At 48.2% G+C, this 15,642-nt stretch overlaps 1 long non-coding RNA gene across 1 annotated transcript; it reads left to right on the top strand.

The window, feature by feature from the left end:
- The first annotated feature begins 4,459 nt into the window (after positions 1 to 4,459).
- Positions 4,460 to 8,758, top strand: LOC106735044 (uncharacterized). Its single transcript, XR_001370478.2, has 2 exons — positions 4,460 to 4,742; positions 8,016 to 8,758. It is a non-coding gene; the product is annotated as an uncharacterized LOC106735044 (long non-coding RNA).
- The last annotated feature ends 6,884 nt before the right edge of the window (positions 8,759 to 15,642 follow it).

Raw genomic sequence — 15,642 nt, 5'->3', positions numbered from 1 at the left:
GGCCGCCCCGCCGGGCCGCGCGGGCGGGGCGCCTCTGCTCGGGGAGGCGCGTGACCTAGTTCGTCCTCAAGTGGATTTGACAGGTTGTCAGCCCGGCTCCCCGCCCCCACCGCCTTCCGGGTCTCTCCCCGCGCTGGGCGGCCCGCCGCCAGCCTTCCCCGGCTCGGCCTCCCACTGACCCTCGCGCCGCCCGCGGCCCCGCCCCCGGGCACTCGCCCTCCCATTGGCCTCGCGTCGCCTGGTGCCCCGCCCCCAGTCCGGCTGGCCCTCCCATTAGCCTCCCTGGCAGCCCGCCTCGCCTCCGCGGGCTCCCTCCCGCCCACGCTCGCCTTCCCATTGGCTTCACGCCCCCTCCCCTGCTTGCCCTCCCATTGGTCTCGCCCCGCCTGACGCCCCGCCCTCCCGCGGCCCTCTTCCGGGGCTGAGTGCGCTTGGCAGCTGCGCTCTGGGTTCTGCGGGCGTTTCTCTGGGTTTGCCTAGTTCAGGTCCGTAGTCGTTTCTCTCTCTCCTTGCTCCCTTGACTCTCCCTTTCCCGTTTCCCACCCGCTCCGGGAGCCGGGGCCTGTTGCTTGGCTCCACTGTGCAGAGGAGAGGGCCCTGTCACCGTGGAGACACCTGCCTCGGACTCCTTTTTCACTTCTCGTTTCTCTTTCCCGAAATAAGAGACATCGGGGCCCTTTTCCGGGTTTTCTCGTCGTGGTTTCTACCTTTCTCCACACCACGCCTCCATCCCCGTCCCCCACTCCCAGCCCCGTCATTGCTCTCCGCTAGTCTCCCTAAACTCAGCCTAGTGGAACAGATCTCCCAGCGTAACCAGGGAGAGGGCGAAGATAAAAATGATGGATATCGGTATCAACATTTTTATTGCTTCTGGTTTTTGAAACGGACAATGAACTGGCCCGCTTGACAGAGCAGACCTAGGCTCATGATTGAGTTCTTAAAAGTACCGAGTGAGGCTGCAACGACCACCTTGATATCCCAGCAATAAAATACGCTTTTCCTGAGGAATTTGCCCGTATTTCGATCGCTTTTATCGCACTGTTCGAAATGAAAATTCATTTTTTTTAAGTTTGAGATGGTTTTATATTGATAAATGACTGCTCCGATTGTAAGGATAAGTTGATAAGGAGCTAATACCCACACGAATCTCTTGGCATCAAAAGAGAAAATTATTCAAATGAGGAAACGAGTAACTATCCCAAGGTCATTAAAGTGAAAGATCTCAAACGGGAACCCAAGTCAGACTCCAGAAGTTCATCAGGACCGTCCGTCGGGGCTCCCGAAGAATGGCAGGACTGCTATTTCCAGCTGCCTTTGCGCCCATGGCCTGTCACAGGGGCCTTGATAGCACTTCCCACTGCGACCTCCTAGGCCCTCCCATGAGACCCTGGCTGCCTCCTGGCTGCGCTCACTGCCCCGCAGGCACACCGAACTCCTCCCTGCCAAGCCTTATTTGCCTCAGGGCCTCACCCTTGCTGTTCCTGTTCCTTGTCCCAAGTAGCATTTTTTCAGACCTCTCACTTGGCTCAGCTCCTATGTCACCGCAGGGATAAATTTCTTCTTCTTCTTTCTTCTTTCTTCTTCTTCCTTTTTTTAGGGCGTGTGCGCTCACCAGACAGCGAGAGACAGAGAGAGAGAAAGCGAGAAAGCGCGAAATCACCTCCCAGGGGGTATGGCCACACCGCAATCCCTTCTCCTCCATTCTCCTCTCAGGATCTTGGGCGCACACGCACACGGTGTGAGCTTTTTTTGTTTGTTTGGAGAGGTTTTTTTGGTTTTTTTTTTGGTGTGTTTTTTTTGGCTATAGGGCGCGTGCGCTCGCCTGACAGAGACAGAGAGACAAAAAGGGAGAAATCACCCCCCCTCCCGGGGCGGGGGTGGAGGGGATGGCCACGCCGCAATACCTTCTCCTCCATTCTCCTCTCCGGATCTTGGGCACACACACACACACTCACCCCGCATGAGTTTTAAGCCACCGGGTCCGGGACACAAACCGCAGTTGACTACGTGGGAGTCCAGCGACATAGCCATTACGCCAACTGCTGGTCCCTCACACATGGTGTGAGTTTTAAGCCACCGGGTCCAAAACTGGAACCGCGGTTGAGTTCATCAGTGACATAGCCATTGTGCTAACTGCTGGTCCCATACTGCAGGGATAAATTTCTGACCTTCTGTCTAAAGTAGGTCCCCTCTCTGCCCCTAGTGAGTTACCTTGGGTCATGTCACCCTGTTCCTTTTTTTTTTTTTCTTTTGGTCATTTAGTGTGTGTGTGTGTGTATATATATATATTTTTTTTTTTTGAGAGAGAGATTTTTGCTATAGGGCCTGTGTGCTCACCAGAGAGACTGAGAGAAACAAAAAGCAAGAAGTCACCCCCTAGGAGGGATGGCCCCACTGCAATCCCTTCTCTTCCATTCTTCTCTTCGGATTTTGGGCAAACACACACGCGCGTGCGCCTGGTGTGTTTCAAGCCTCCGGATCCAGGACCCAAACCGTGGCTGGCCATGTGGGAGTCCAGCCATGTAACCATTATGCCATCTGCTGGTCCTTTAGTATATGTTTTTTAGTTTTAATTTTTTTAAGTACATTTTTTTTTTAATTTCAAGAAAGGCAGTTTTCACTTTAGTACATCAAAAAATGTTAAGAGAACTTTGCTTAATACTTAAAGCCAGGAAACAGGTTAGGATTCTGTTCGAATAGTAGATACATGGACCTGTCCCAACTTGAGAGAAGACAAAACTCCTTAACACTGGAAAACAAAGTGTAGAAGGTTAGTAATGTTTTAGTCATAAGTCATAAAATTCTATCACACCAATTCGAACTCATGTTCCTTATCTTCTGTTGTGGTCTGATCTTTCCATTTAAATTCTGGAAGATAATATTCAACTCTGAACTTGTTCCTACCATTAAGCCGGCCATTTTCTTAGTTATTTTAGATCTTTTATTTCTGTATGTCTGACTTTAGTTTTCCTGGTATAGCACTCCCTTCAGAACTTCTTGGAGAGCTGGTCTGGTGTTGGTAAATTCTTTCAGGTTTTGCTTATCTGAGAATGTTCTTATCTTCTCTTCCCATATGAAGGACAATCTTCCCAGGTATAGTATTCTTGGTTGAAATTGTTTTTCACTCAACACTTTGAATATATTTTCCCATTCTTTGCTTGCTCACATTGTTTCTGATGAGAGGTCCGATGTTATCCTGATGGGATATCCTTTATAGGTAATTTGATGTTTCTCTCTTGCTAGTCTGAGTATCTTGTCTTTGTGGTTTTGGTCATTCTGGCTATAATGCGTCTTGGAGAAGATCTTCTTGAGTTGGTCCTATTTGGGGGTCCTTTGTATTTCTCGGGTCTGGATCTTTGAATGCCTCTCTAGGTTTGGGAAGTTTTCTTCCAGGATTTCATGGAATAGATTATCAATGCCCTTATTAGTCTCTTCACTTTCTGGGATACCAATTATCCAGATGTTTGGACGTTTAATGGTATCTAGTATTTCTTGTATAGTCGTCTCATTTTTGAGGGCTTTTTTCTCAGTCTTCTTGGTGGGTTTTACTAGTCCAGAGATCCTGTCTTCTACATCTGAGATTCAATTTTCTGGATGATCCAGTCTGCTTTTAATACTTTGAAAGGAGGTTTTGACTTCCTGTATTATGGCCTTCACCTCCAACAGTTCCATTTGATTCTTTTTTTATGGTGTGTGTTTCCCCTTTCAGCTCTCGCAAGAATTTCCTCACCTCCTGGAACTCATTGGCTTTTTCTTCTGGTGTTCATTGTCTCTCTTCTCTCCCATCTCTGTTAGCTTTGTCACTATGAATATTCTACATTCTTCATCTGACATTTCCAGGAGTTCCATTGTACTGTCTGTGAATGAAGAGGAGTTATTCTTTTCCCTTGGGAGAGAGGTATTTTCTTGGTTTCGCATATTTCTGGTGCCCCTGCGGTGATTTCTAGTCATCTGATGGGTTATTCGTTTCTTCCTAATTTCTAGAAGATCAATGTGAGTGATCAGAGGTGCACAGGAGGACGTGGTCTGCAAACTCTTTGGTGCTGCGTTTTTCTCTAGGGGTTCTACCAGGGTGACTTCTCAACATCTTCATTGCTCTTATCTCTGAAATCACTAGATCTCAGCTCTCATGGTGTACTCAGTCTTCTTCTGGCCTGCCCTTTCTGTTTGCCAGGGTGAATCTCAACAGAACATCTTCATTGTCTTATTGCTGATAACAGTAACTCCTAGTATATGTGTTTTTTGAGAGGTTTTTGCTATAGGGCACGTGCACTCACCACCAGAAAGACAGAAAGAGACAGAGACACAGAAAGCAAGAAATCACCCCCCAGGGGGGATGGCCATGCTGCAATCCCTTTACCTCCATTCTCCTCCTGGGATCTTGGGCACGCACACACATGTGCCTAGCGTGAGTTTAAGCCTCCAGGTCCGGGACTCGAACCATGGTTGACTACATGGGAGTCCAGTGACATAACCATTACCCTCTACACATGGAGGACCCTCTACATGTTTTAATTGGTAGAGTTAACGTCTTTCTTTCCATTTTACATTAATGCAATTTTTTTGCATTATCTTCGTTTTTGTATTTTTTAAAGTTTATGTTTGATCACTGTACATCTCATCCTGTTATTTCCTGTGGAGCACTTAGCACAGTCTGAGATCTTCTTGTTTATTTGCTGGTTACAGTCAGTTCCTGGACTGGAGGCCTTTCCTGTGCCTTTTCAGAGCCTCCAGGGCACAAGGTAGGTACTCAATAAACCCTTGATGAGTAAGAACATTACTGCAATGAAATGAACCAACCAAACTGGCCTTCCTGTTGGATTCTGCCAAAATTGTATTAGTTTGGAAACCAATCTCTGTAAATATTGTGTGTTTCTTTGGTTTGCATACTTTGTTTCCTGTTATTTGACCAGGAGAGTGAGAAACAAGGCCTGTCACCCCAAGGCCACCTATTTGCCCACTTCTTGTGCAGCTGTTCACAGAGCACTGGCCTTGCCTTTACCCTGCCCAGGTGCTCAGTTACCAGAGCCAGCTCCTTCCTCCAGGGCAGTCTCAGAGGCTCTTTGCTTGGAAGAAGGATAGGTGGAGGAAGAGAAGGGGAAAGAGTCCCGGTTCGCAGTAACCAGTCCTTTCCCTTCACTGGGACCCTGGAGCTGGTTAGGTGTCATCCTCTCGGGCTGAAAAGCAAAAGGGAAGGAGGCTCCCCCTGTCCTTTGGTTTCCCCTTCACTTTGAGACACTTCGGGGGTCTGTTAGCAGCTTTGACCTCTGTCTAGTCTTGCTCAGGAACTTTGCACATGGGGACCCTCTACATGCTGAGGCCACGAGAGCCCTGGGTCCGTTGCTGGAGGGGGAAATTTAGTCCTAACTGTCCCAAACAGGCCGTGTGAGCTTGGCGAAGCCTAGTGTCCTCTCTGGGTCTCATGACTGCCTTTGCCTGTGGTGTCATTCCTGGTTTCAGGCAGCAAGACAGCTCACAGATTTTAACTGCTACCAACTAAAGCCAAGTCCCATGAAGTCCCCTCTGCCCCAGAGAGCCCAGTTCTCCCCCGATTTGTGTCCCCTGAGAGCATACTTCTGTCCTTCTAACCCAGCCCAGAGTCCCCCAGTTCAGTTCACTCAGATGGAATCTTCTGGGCCTGGGGAGCCCACATTGACCTGTGCCATGGGAATGGAACACGTCAAGCAGGTTAAATCCACCAGAGAGCATTCTGGTGGCAGGGGCTAAGGGGAGTGGTGTTGGCATGTGTGGAACTGAGATCTCAATGGTTTTAGGCAGGCAGAGGGGGCTAGCGGCCCCAGCAATGCCTGTCAGTAGCTGGCAGTGCACATGGCAGGGACGACCCACGACGGCCGTCTGTCGTCAGAACGGTGTGAGCGAGCCGAGCACCGAGTGCGCGTCCCAGGTCCCTGGTATGCCTCTGGTTGCCAGCCTTGTGAGTTTAGACAGGTTATGGAATTTTTAGTTTGTGGAGTGCAAGAGTTCTCAGGGTTCAATTCTGCCTTGAATAGCTCAGAAACTGGTCCCCACTAATCTGTAAAGTGGGGCCAATAATCCCGGCCCTGTTGGCACTCAGGGTTATGAGGATCATGTGAAGTAACGTTTATACGAGGGCTTGGGAAAGTAACAAAGCGTGCTATTCTCACGCAGAGCATCGATTTGCATTCTTATTAATGTGGCAATGGTGCCTCATTAAGAGGAGAAGGGGAGAGGACACGCTCAAAGGAGACGCTTCCTTGGCTCCAGATGAATAATGGCGCTTGGGAAAGTGCGAGGTGTGTGTGTTCTTGGCAGGGTGAGGCGGGAGGTATGGCTGCGGTGGACAGGTAGCCTCCTGCCATCAGGGAGTGGCATAGGGAACGGCTCTTAGGCTGCGGGGTTGGTTATAAATTGAAGTTGTCTCTCCTTGAGAAGAGGGGAGTCCCTGCGTGGGAGGACAGGCCCAGGCTAGGAAGAGGCACCCTGGTACACAGTAGCCTTGCTTTATGCTAGTTCAGGTCCTCTGAGGCAGGCTGCCTAGAAGATTGTCAGGTAGGAGATGTATGGAGGGACACCTGTAGGGGAAACTAGGGGGCGCTGGAGGAAGCAACCTGACCCCTAGGAGGGGAACAGGAAGGAGCAGAGTGGGTAGGACGGAGTGAGGCAGGGCCTCTCAGTGCGGCTGGGAGACGGGTTTGCCAGGCTCCCCAAGAGAGGAGTCCCACGGGAGCTGACCCGTCACCAGCTGAGAGTGGCCCTTGCGAAGCCCACTCCTGGGAAAGTGGGGAGAGTGCAAGTGCAGTCGGGGTAACACTTCCCGCAGCAGACCTGAGCAGGTGCCTCGCAGTCGCCACCACACCCCACAGGTTCCAAAGGCTCCACTCATTCATTCAACAGCCTGCCCCTCTACCCTGTGCCAGCTGCAAACCAAAGCATGTGACCCTTGTTCTTCCAGTGTCTTCTACCGAAATTATCTTCTTTCTTTTTCTGTTTTGGAGAGGTGGTTTTTGTTTTTTGTTTTTTGTTTTTTGTTTTTACCCCCTAGGGTGCCTGTGCTCGCCAGACAGACAAAGACAGACAGAAAGCGAGAAATTACCCCCCAGGGGGGATGGCCAGGCTTCTCCTCCATTCTCCTCTCGGGATCTCGGGCACGCATACACACACACCCGGTGTGAGTTTTAAGCCACTGGGTTCGGGACTCGAACCGTCATTGACTACATGGGAGTTCAGCAACATAGCCATTATGCTAACTGCTGGTCCCTTGCCAGGTAATTCTTAACACCATGCAATGATTTGGATCCTGGTTTGTCCCCCAGAGTTTTATGTTTTGGAATTAGGTGTTAAGAGATGGTGTAGCCTAGTGGACAGTGACTTGTTCGTGGTGATGACATCATGGTGGCAGCACTCTCACACGTAGATGATGTCTTTCTTAGGAAAAAGACCTGAGTGTTGGCTCACTGAGTTTTAATCTATTTTAAGAGGGGCATGTGCACTCCCCTGCAAGATAGAAAGCGAGAAATCCCCACCCCACCCCCACCCCCAGGGAGGATGGCCACACCACAGTCCCTTCTCCTCCATTCTCCTCTCGGGATCTTGGGCACGCACACACACACACACACGTCTGGTGTGAATTTTAAGCCACAGGGCCCGGACTCGAACCGCAATTGACTACGTGGGAATCCAGTGACATAACCATTACGCCATCTGCTGGTCTCGAGTTTTAGCCTTCTTGAAGAGGGTTAGTTCCTATGAGAGCTGGCTGCTATGAGAGAGCGAGAGCTAGAAGCTGCTCCCCTCCTCCATGCTCCTGCTGGCTGCGCAGCAGACCTCTGCATTTCCCACCCACCAGAGTCAAAGTTTGGGTTCGTAAATAACCCTCCACCTTCTTTATAAAATCACCAGGCTCAGGTATTTTCGTTAGCAACACAAAAAACGAAGCAAGACTCACCGAGTTGGCATTTAATCAATATTCAAATTGCAACAGTAAATCCAAGTGGACCGGCTATGATTTGAAATGTGATTAAATTTACTTCTAGAACTCTCCACTGTTTCTTTGAGAACAGAGAAGAAATGTAAAACCACCTGCATTCCTAGAAGCCCGTCATGTGGATAAGCCCAAATAAAAACCATCGATGAGTGTTCAGCAAATAAAAGAAGAAAAACTTTTCGAAAGTAAAAAGTTGAAATATTCAATAGTGAAAAAAACGAAAGAAGAGAAATTCAATATATTCAAAGGAAATTCAGATCTTGAGGGTAAAACGGGAAGTTATCTTCCTGAAAATTCCAGGAAATATAAACTTATTCAAGATGGAAAAGAATAAGGCTGAACAGGCATTTCAGAAGCCGTAGACGAAGTAAAAGCAAACCAGATTAATTACTTGTAAGGAAAACCCATAGAAACTGACAAAGAAGTAGAGACTATGGGCAGACAAATAATAAAATGGGTGAGAAATGTAAGATTCGGAGTTTGGCATAAACTCGTGAAAAGACAAAGATTACACAGAAAATAAAATAGGGGAGAGAAAAAGTAATTATAGCTAATGAATTTATGAGATAATAGAAAATGAAGTAGAATGTGACAAAACAATAAATCAGAATGCCTCTCCTGAATAAATACTATTGCATGAATACTTCTAAGTTGTTCTGTGAGATGCTGGCCACGGCTTGGGGAAGGCAACAATCCACACGAAGACAGGAAAGCCCACCTGTGACTTCAGCACATCAGACTTTGGGGGGCCTAGCTTTGATGCCGAACATCTAAATAAACACTTTAAATTTCTGTAACTGGGTATGTTTTGAAACATTTTCTATTTAGCTTCAGGAATTAAGGCAAGTATAGATTTTTCTCAAATTAAACTCTGATGTAAAAAAAATTGCACACAGTTTTAGAAACTGTTTTTTGCACGAGACAATCTGCAATCTTGGTTCATGGATTATTAGGCCTTTCGTCAACAAACTTAGAATAATAACATTGAAATAGAACTTTTTTTAAGAGAGATTTTTGCTATAGAGGGTGCATGTTGTTCATCAGCGAGACAGAAAGTGAGAAATCACCCCCAGGGGGGATGGCCATGCCGCAATCTCTTCTCCATTCTCTCGGGATTTGGGGCATGTGTGCACGTGCATGTACCCTCTCTGAGTTTTAAGCTGCCAGGTCCAGGACTAGAACCATGGCTGACCATGTGGGAGTCTAGTGAAATAACCATTACACTATCTTATGGCCCCCAAATAGGAGATTTTCTATCTAAATGAATGCAGAAATGAAATATGAAGCATGTAATATTTTGCTTCTACACAGAGAAATCTGAGACTTGCTGTTAGAGCTCCCCTTCTGGAGGGGAAGTGCCTGTCCTGAGCTTGCAGTGCCTTCCAAGAGGGTAAACTCAGATTAGCAGCCATCATGGGGACCTCTGTGCTGCTGGGGCACGGGAGTCTGGGCACAGGAGGCAGAATACGGAAGCACTAAGGTGCTTTAAAGATGTATGTAGATCAGAATATGAAAACATGGGACCAGCAGTTAGCGTAATAGCTATGTCGCTGGACTCCCACGTATTCAACCACGGTTTGAGTCCCAGACCCAGTGGCTTAAACTCACGCCAAGCACATGTGTGTGCGTGCCCCAAATCCCGAGAGGAGTATGGAGGAAAAGGGACTGTGGCGTGGCCATCGCCTCTGGGGGGCGATTTCGCATTTTCTGTCTCTCTCTGTCTTTCTGGCGAGCGCACACACCCTATAGCAAAAACCTCTCCAAAAAAAGAATAATCAAAAAACAAAAAAAAAAGAAAACGTTTTCTATCCTGGAGAGGCACATCTGCCCTTAACTCACTGATGCCTTTGGTGAGACAGAGGAACTTCAAGAGAACCCTTTTCTACGATCTGTATAATGTTTGAAACTGCATTTCAAAAAGATCACCATTGCTTTGCTAACCTGCGAGTAGTCTCTTCTGTAGCTCCGCAGTAGCTAAACGTCAAGCTGTAGGAAGATGGTGTCTGAATTCCTTCTTCAGCATTGACACTTGTAGGCAGCTCAAGCTTCCAAGGTCTGAACTCAGATGTGGAGGAAGTACGTGTAGCTGTCTATAATGAAATAATTGCAGTGCTCCTATTTCCGGCCCCCTTTCTACCTGATAGAATACTTCATCTAATTAGTTCCTGGTAAACTTAGCCTCGTCATAGTTTTCCTTATCATTCCAAACCTTAACTAAGTCGGTTCTTTTTTTTTTTTTTTTTGAAAGGTTTTTGGTATAGGGTGTATGATGCTCTCGCCAGAGAGACAGAGACAGACAGACAGAAAGTGAGAAATCACCCTCAGGGGGCATGGCCATGCCGCAGTCCCTTCTCCATTCTCCTCTCGGGATCTTGGGCACGCACGCACACGCTCCCGGCGTGAGTTTAAGCCACCGGGCCCGGGACCCAACCACGGTCGACTACGTGGGAGTTCAGTGACATAGTGGTCCCAACTAAGTCAGTTCTTGATCGCCTCCTTTTCTCACCCCCTTGTTAACCAGTTAAACACAGACGCATGGGCTGATGAGGCATCGTGGTGACACGTGGTCTGTGCCCATTTTCTCTCTTTCCGGCCTCTACCGAAGTGTGCAGCCTTGTCTCTGGTTGTGGCATTGAGATGCTTTTTGGGCCATACCCTGATACACCTGACGCTTCTTGGAGCACAGAGAAACCAGCACCGGGCCCGGGACCCAACCAAGGTCGACTACGTGGGAGTCCAGTGACATAGTGGTCCCAACTAAGTCAGTTCTTGATCGCCTCCTTTTCTCACCCCCTTGTTAACCAGTTAAACACAGACGCATGGGCTGATGAGGCATCGTGGTGACACGTGGTCTGTGCCCATTTTCTCTCTTTCCGGCCTCTACCGAAGTGTGCAGCCTTGTCTCTGGTTGTGGCATTGAGATGCTTTTTGGGCCATACCCTGATACACCTGACGCTTCTTGGAGCACAGAGAAACCAGCCTGCTCCGGCCCCATGGAACACCCCGTTGGCTTCCTCGCCCTTTCTTCTTGCCCCTTTGCCATTGCCATTTCGACTCTGTAGCTTTGCCTTGTGTTGGCTCAGGGGACTCCTTGGGGGCCAGACTGGAATCAGAGAAGCTCCTCTGTTCTTAGCCCATAAACTTTCCTGGAGATGCTGTTCTATTCCCCATTCCACTCCTTAGAGCCCACTGGGAGGGGAGCTGAATCCCTCCCAGAGAGATCCTCTCTCATTCCCACTGGAAGCTTCCTCTCCCTCCCCAGTTAGAAAAGATCTTTGGGAGAGGGGAATCACATGACGTTTAGGGGAAATATTGGCTCAGCTACTTTGGGAATCTGTCATTCCTTTCTACTTAGGTTTTGGCATTTCAGTGCAACAGGGGCAACTTTCCGTCTGGGCAGTGGTAGCCTTTTAACTCGGTAACTACTACAGGGAAATGTCCAGTGAACCGTAGTGGGGACCAGCCCCTCAGCGATATGGGACAGTTCATCGCCATCACGTTTATGGGCGTGCGTCCTTAATCGTCTAGAAACGGCTCTAGCAGAAATGGGACTGGTCTGGAGCAGTGACGTGACAGGCGCCATTAACGTCGGTCTAGCCAGCAGGATGTGAGCAGATCATTTGTTTATTTATTTTGCCCAGGGGCTATGTACACTCACCAGAGGGGGGGACAGGAGAATGCACCCCCAGCAGGGCGTGGCCACTCCACACTCCCTTGTCCTCTGTTTCTCTGTCCTGCTGGGATCTGGGACATGTGCACACATGTACCTAGTGTGTTTCTCAAGCTGACGGGACTGGGATTCAAACCACGTGGTGGGCCATGGAATCTAGCTCCTGGGGCCAGCCCTGAGCCAATCTTTTAAACACTGTGATAGTTTTGCTTATTCACAAGTGAAATTGTTGGGTCCTTGAGCTTCAATATCCTCCTTTCCTCTCATTCAGATGTTCTAGTTTGGAGTTTTCTACTTTTTATCTCTCATTTTTTAAAATATATATAGGAGAAAAAGAGAGGAAAAGAAAGAGACGTGTACTGGCCAGGGTCTCACCGTGTCCTGACCCCTGCCCTAGTTCAGTAGGACCATAGGCACACAGCAGCACCGGCCAGCCCAGGTCAGCCTGGGCACCAGACCTGACCCTCCCATGCAGCCCCAGTTCCCTCCAGGGGCATTGTCTGTGCACCGTGGTGGCTGAGCCTCCTCTTCTGAATCTTTGCTTCATCCCTTGGTCTCTGCACGGATGCATCCTCAGACTTGTAGGCCTGGAAAGCAAAGCCCCTATTGAAGAGGGTCTCTGAGTTCACAAGAGAGTCTTGGGAAGGGACTCAGTGTAGGTGGACATGGGCTTGTGTGGAGAAAGGGCTGGCCACCTACTGACAGCTCTGGCTTAGCTTGCTTTTCACTCCTCGTAGTCTGGAATCGATGCTCCCCTCCCTTTAGAACTCCGTTTTTGCAGGTGGTGGCCTTGCTCGGTGCTCTCTACTGCCCACCTGGGACCAGCCTTCCCGCTCAGCCCCAGCCTCTGCCAACAAGTCAAGCTGCTCTCGCCTTCGCTCTCCGAGACTTTTTGTTCCCTGTTTTCTCTAGAGCGTGTTCCTTTCTGTTTGCCAGACCCACTCGGAGTACCAGAAAGCAGTTCTTCAGATGGAAGAACAGGCTAGTCCACCAACTGTACGTTGCGTGGAGAACGTGCTCTAGAAATTGTCCTTTCTGTAGTTCAGCTGCTTCTGAAATGGAAGAAAAGCACGTCTTGGAAGAAAAATATGCAGCTAGCTCCAAAGCCAAGTCCTTTGGAGACTTGAGATCTTGCATATTAAGAGACCTTGATTCATAAACTCAAGCAGGATCTGAGTCCTGTCAAACTCAGGTCAGAAACTGGCCACCTTCTCCCAAGTCACCAGGAGAAAAATAACATCTTGATGCCTGAGTCATGTGTTTTGATACTAAAGGAGGACACTTAAATATGACATTAAAGAGGATGCCTGTGTGCTAGCCTGTGGCCTGGTGGTTAAGGGAGCCAGTTCTCATATGGCTGATCTTTCGGCTCGAGTCCCAGACCTGGTGGCTTTAAAAACATGCTGAGCACCCGTGTGTGTGTGTGTGTGTGTCTGCCTGCCCAAAATCCAGAGCACAGGGAGAAATGGAGGAGGGATGTGGGCACATATGCACACGCACCTGCTGTTTGCTTTTGTCTTCCCTAAACCACTGGGCTCAAACCACAAGTTCAGCCACGTGGGACCCAGCTGCCTTAACCACTGTGCCATTGGCTATTCTTTTTTTGGAGAGGTTTTAGCTACAGGGTGTGTGAGCTCTCTAGAGAGACAGAGACAAAGAGACAGAAAGCAAGAAATGACCCCCAGGGGGCATGGCCACACCACAATCCCTTCTCCTCCATTCTCCTCTTGGGATCTTGGGCACGCACGCACACGCACCTGGCCTGAGTTTAAGCCACTGGGTCCAGGACTCGGACCATGGTCGGCTGCATGGGAGGACAGCAACAAAGCTATTACGCTAACTGCTGGTCCCTGCCACCGGCTACACTGGCTATTCTTAAATATGGCTTTTATCTGGTTGAAAACCAACTAATTTTAAGATTCTTAAGGGCTGTTTTTGAGACACATTTGCTCCCTCATCATAGGGGGTTGCCTCTGAATCTAGCCAAGGCGAGGAACATGATTGGGACAACACAGCAGTAAATGAGTGAAAGGATGGGCTTCCCTCTCTTACCTAGCACTGGTCAGCTGATTTTCCTAAAGCTCAACTGTGTCCCGGGCAAGTGGGAAATAATCAAGTTTCTTTTTAACTTTTGCTGTCAGGCATGTGTGCTCACCCGAGACAGAGTGAGAAATCATCCCCTGGGGAGATGGCCATTCCACAGTCCCTTCTCCATTCTCCTCTGGGGCTTTTGGGCATGTGCATGTGCACGCACACACGTGCACACACAAGACACCCGACATGTTTTTCAAGCTGCCGGGTCTGACACTTGAATTGTGGAGTCAGCCATGTGGGATCCAGCTGTCTTAACTACCATGCCCTGGCTGGCCCAAGTTCCCTTCTTGCAGATTGGTTTTGATGGAGAAATAAAACATGTAACGTGCTTTTGAACTACTTTGAAAAGTTAACGAATATTTGAACTGTCATGTCATCACTATTATTATGGAATTTGAAACTTCCTGAGAATAGAAAAAAACCAATGGCATGTGATCAGTATGAAAGCTCTTAGTTATATTCACTAAAATATAAGACAAAACTAATAAAGACATATGACAATCATGTTTTATATTCTCAAATTAGTAATAATGAGTATGGTTTTATACATTTATATTTATCCTTTGCTCATTAAAAGCTTTTCAGAATTTTACTTCTTCAGAGTTTAAGAGAATGTTTAAAAATCCATTTTGGGGGCTGGCAGGTGGCTTCGTGGTTAAGGCGCTGGATTCTCACATGGCCGACTGCAGTTCGAATGTGATGGCTTGCTGTCTCTCTCTCTGTCTCCTTCTGGTCGAGTTGAATAATAGTAATAAAATTAAATAATTCTCTCTAAAAAAAGAAACCTTTAAAAAACTCTGCTTTGTCTTGTTGCAGCTAATATGTGTGCTATAAGACATTTGTTTTTGTATCTGCTTCTCTGTCTAGAGCTTTTTGTTTTTATGATTCTCTTTTTAAATAATTATTTAATTGTATGTATTCACTTTTTTTAAAATTTGGCCAGAGAGAAACACACACACTCACAGAGAAAGAGAGAGAGAGAGAGAAAGTGAGAAAGCAAGCCACCAGGTCCGGGACTAGAATGGTGGTCAGCCATGTGGGAGTGTCCAGTGCCTTAACCACCATGCCACCTGCTGGTCCTTGATTTTTTTTTTTTTTAATGATAAAGAGTGTGTGCTTATGTGTACGTGTACATGAGAAAGAGAGAATCGCCCTTGACAGGGGGTCTCATCACACCAGGATCTATTTTCCTCAGCCCTGCCCCAGCTCCTGGGAATCCTGGGGGCCTGTGCTCCTGGTGCGTTTTCAGGCCAAAACAGAGATCGGAACCCACGGTCGGCTGTGTGACTTCCAGCCCTGTGGAGCGCTTACTTTACCACTGGGTCCCAGCAGCTGGGCCCGTTTTTGATTCTAAAAGACAGTGGTTTCTCATTTCCTCAGTTCTGTGCCAGCCTCCTTTTCCAGAGAGGCAGAGTAACCAGGTGGATAGAGTGGGAAGAGCTCCCAGCGGTCTGTGCTGAGGCCACAGCTCCATCCAGAGTCCCTCCTCAATGCTCAGGGGTTCCCAGCCCTGGCCCTGCCCTACTGGCTCTCGCCTCTCTGCTTAAGTTAAGCACAAGATTGCTTTAAAAAAATAAATAGGGGCCAGCAGGTGGCCTGGTGGATAAGGCACTGGACTCCCACATGGCTGGCTGTGGTTTGAGTCTGCATGCCCGAAATCCCGAGCTGAGAATGGAAAAGGATTGGGGGTGCTCACCTCCTTGGCGGAGTGATTTCACACTTTTCCTCTCACTCTCTCTCTCTCTCTGGCAACAGCAACAAATAAACTGACCAATCTTAAAAATGACGAACCAACTAACTAAAACACGAATTTCTGCCTGCCTGCCACCAGCAACTTTTCTTGTCTTTTTTTTGGGGGGGGTGTTAGGGGAAGCTTAAAGTAATATTTCTTTCCTGAAGCAAATACAGCAGG

The sequence above is a fragment of the Tupaia chinensis genome, unplaced genomic scaffold (assembly GCF_000334495.1).
Source record: "Tupaia chinensis unplaced genomic scaffold, TupChi_1.0 Scaffold000280_1, whole genome shotgun sequence".
Classification (NCBI taxonomy): domain Eukaryota; kingdom Metazoa; phylum Chordata; class Mammalia; order Scandentia; family Tupaiidae; genus Tupaia; species Tupaia belangeri.
This window is presented reverse-complemented; position numbering and strand designations above follow the sequence as displayed.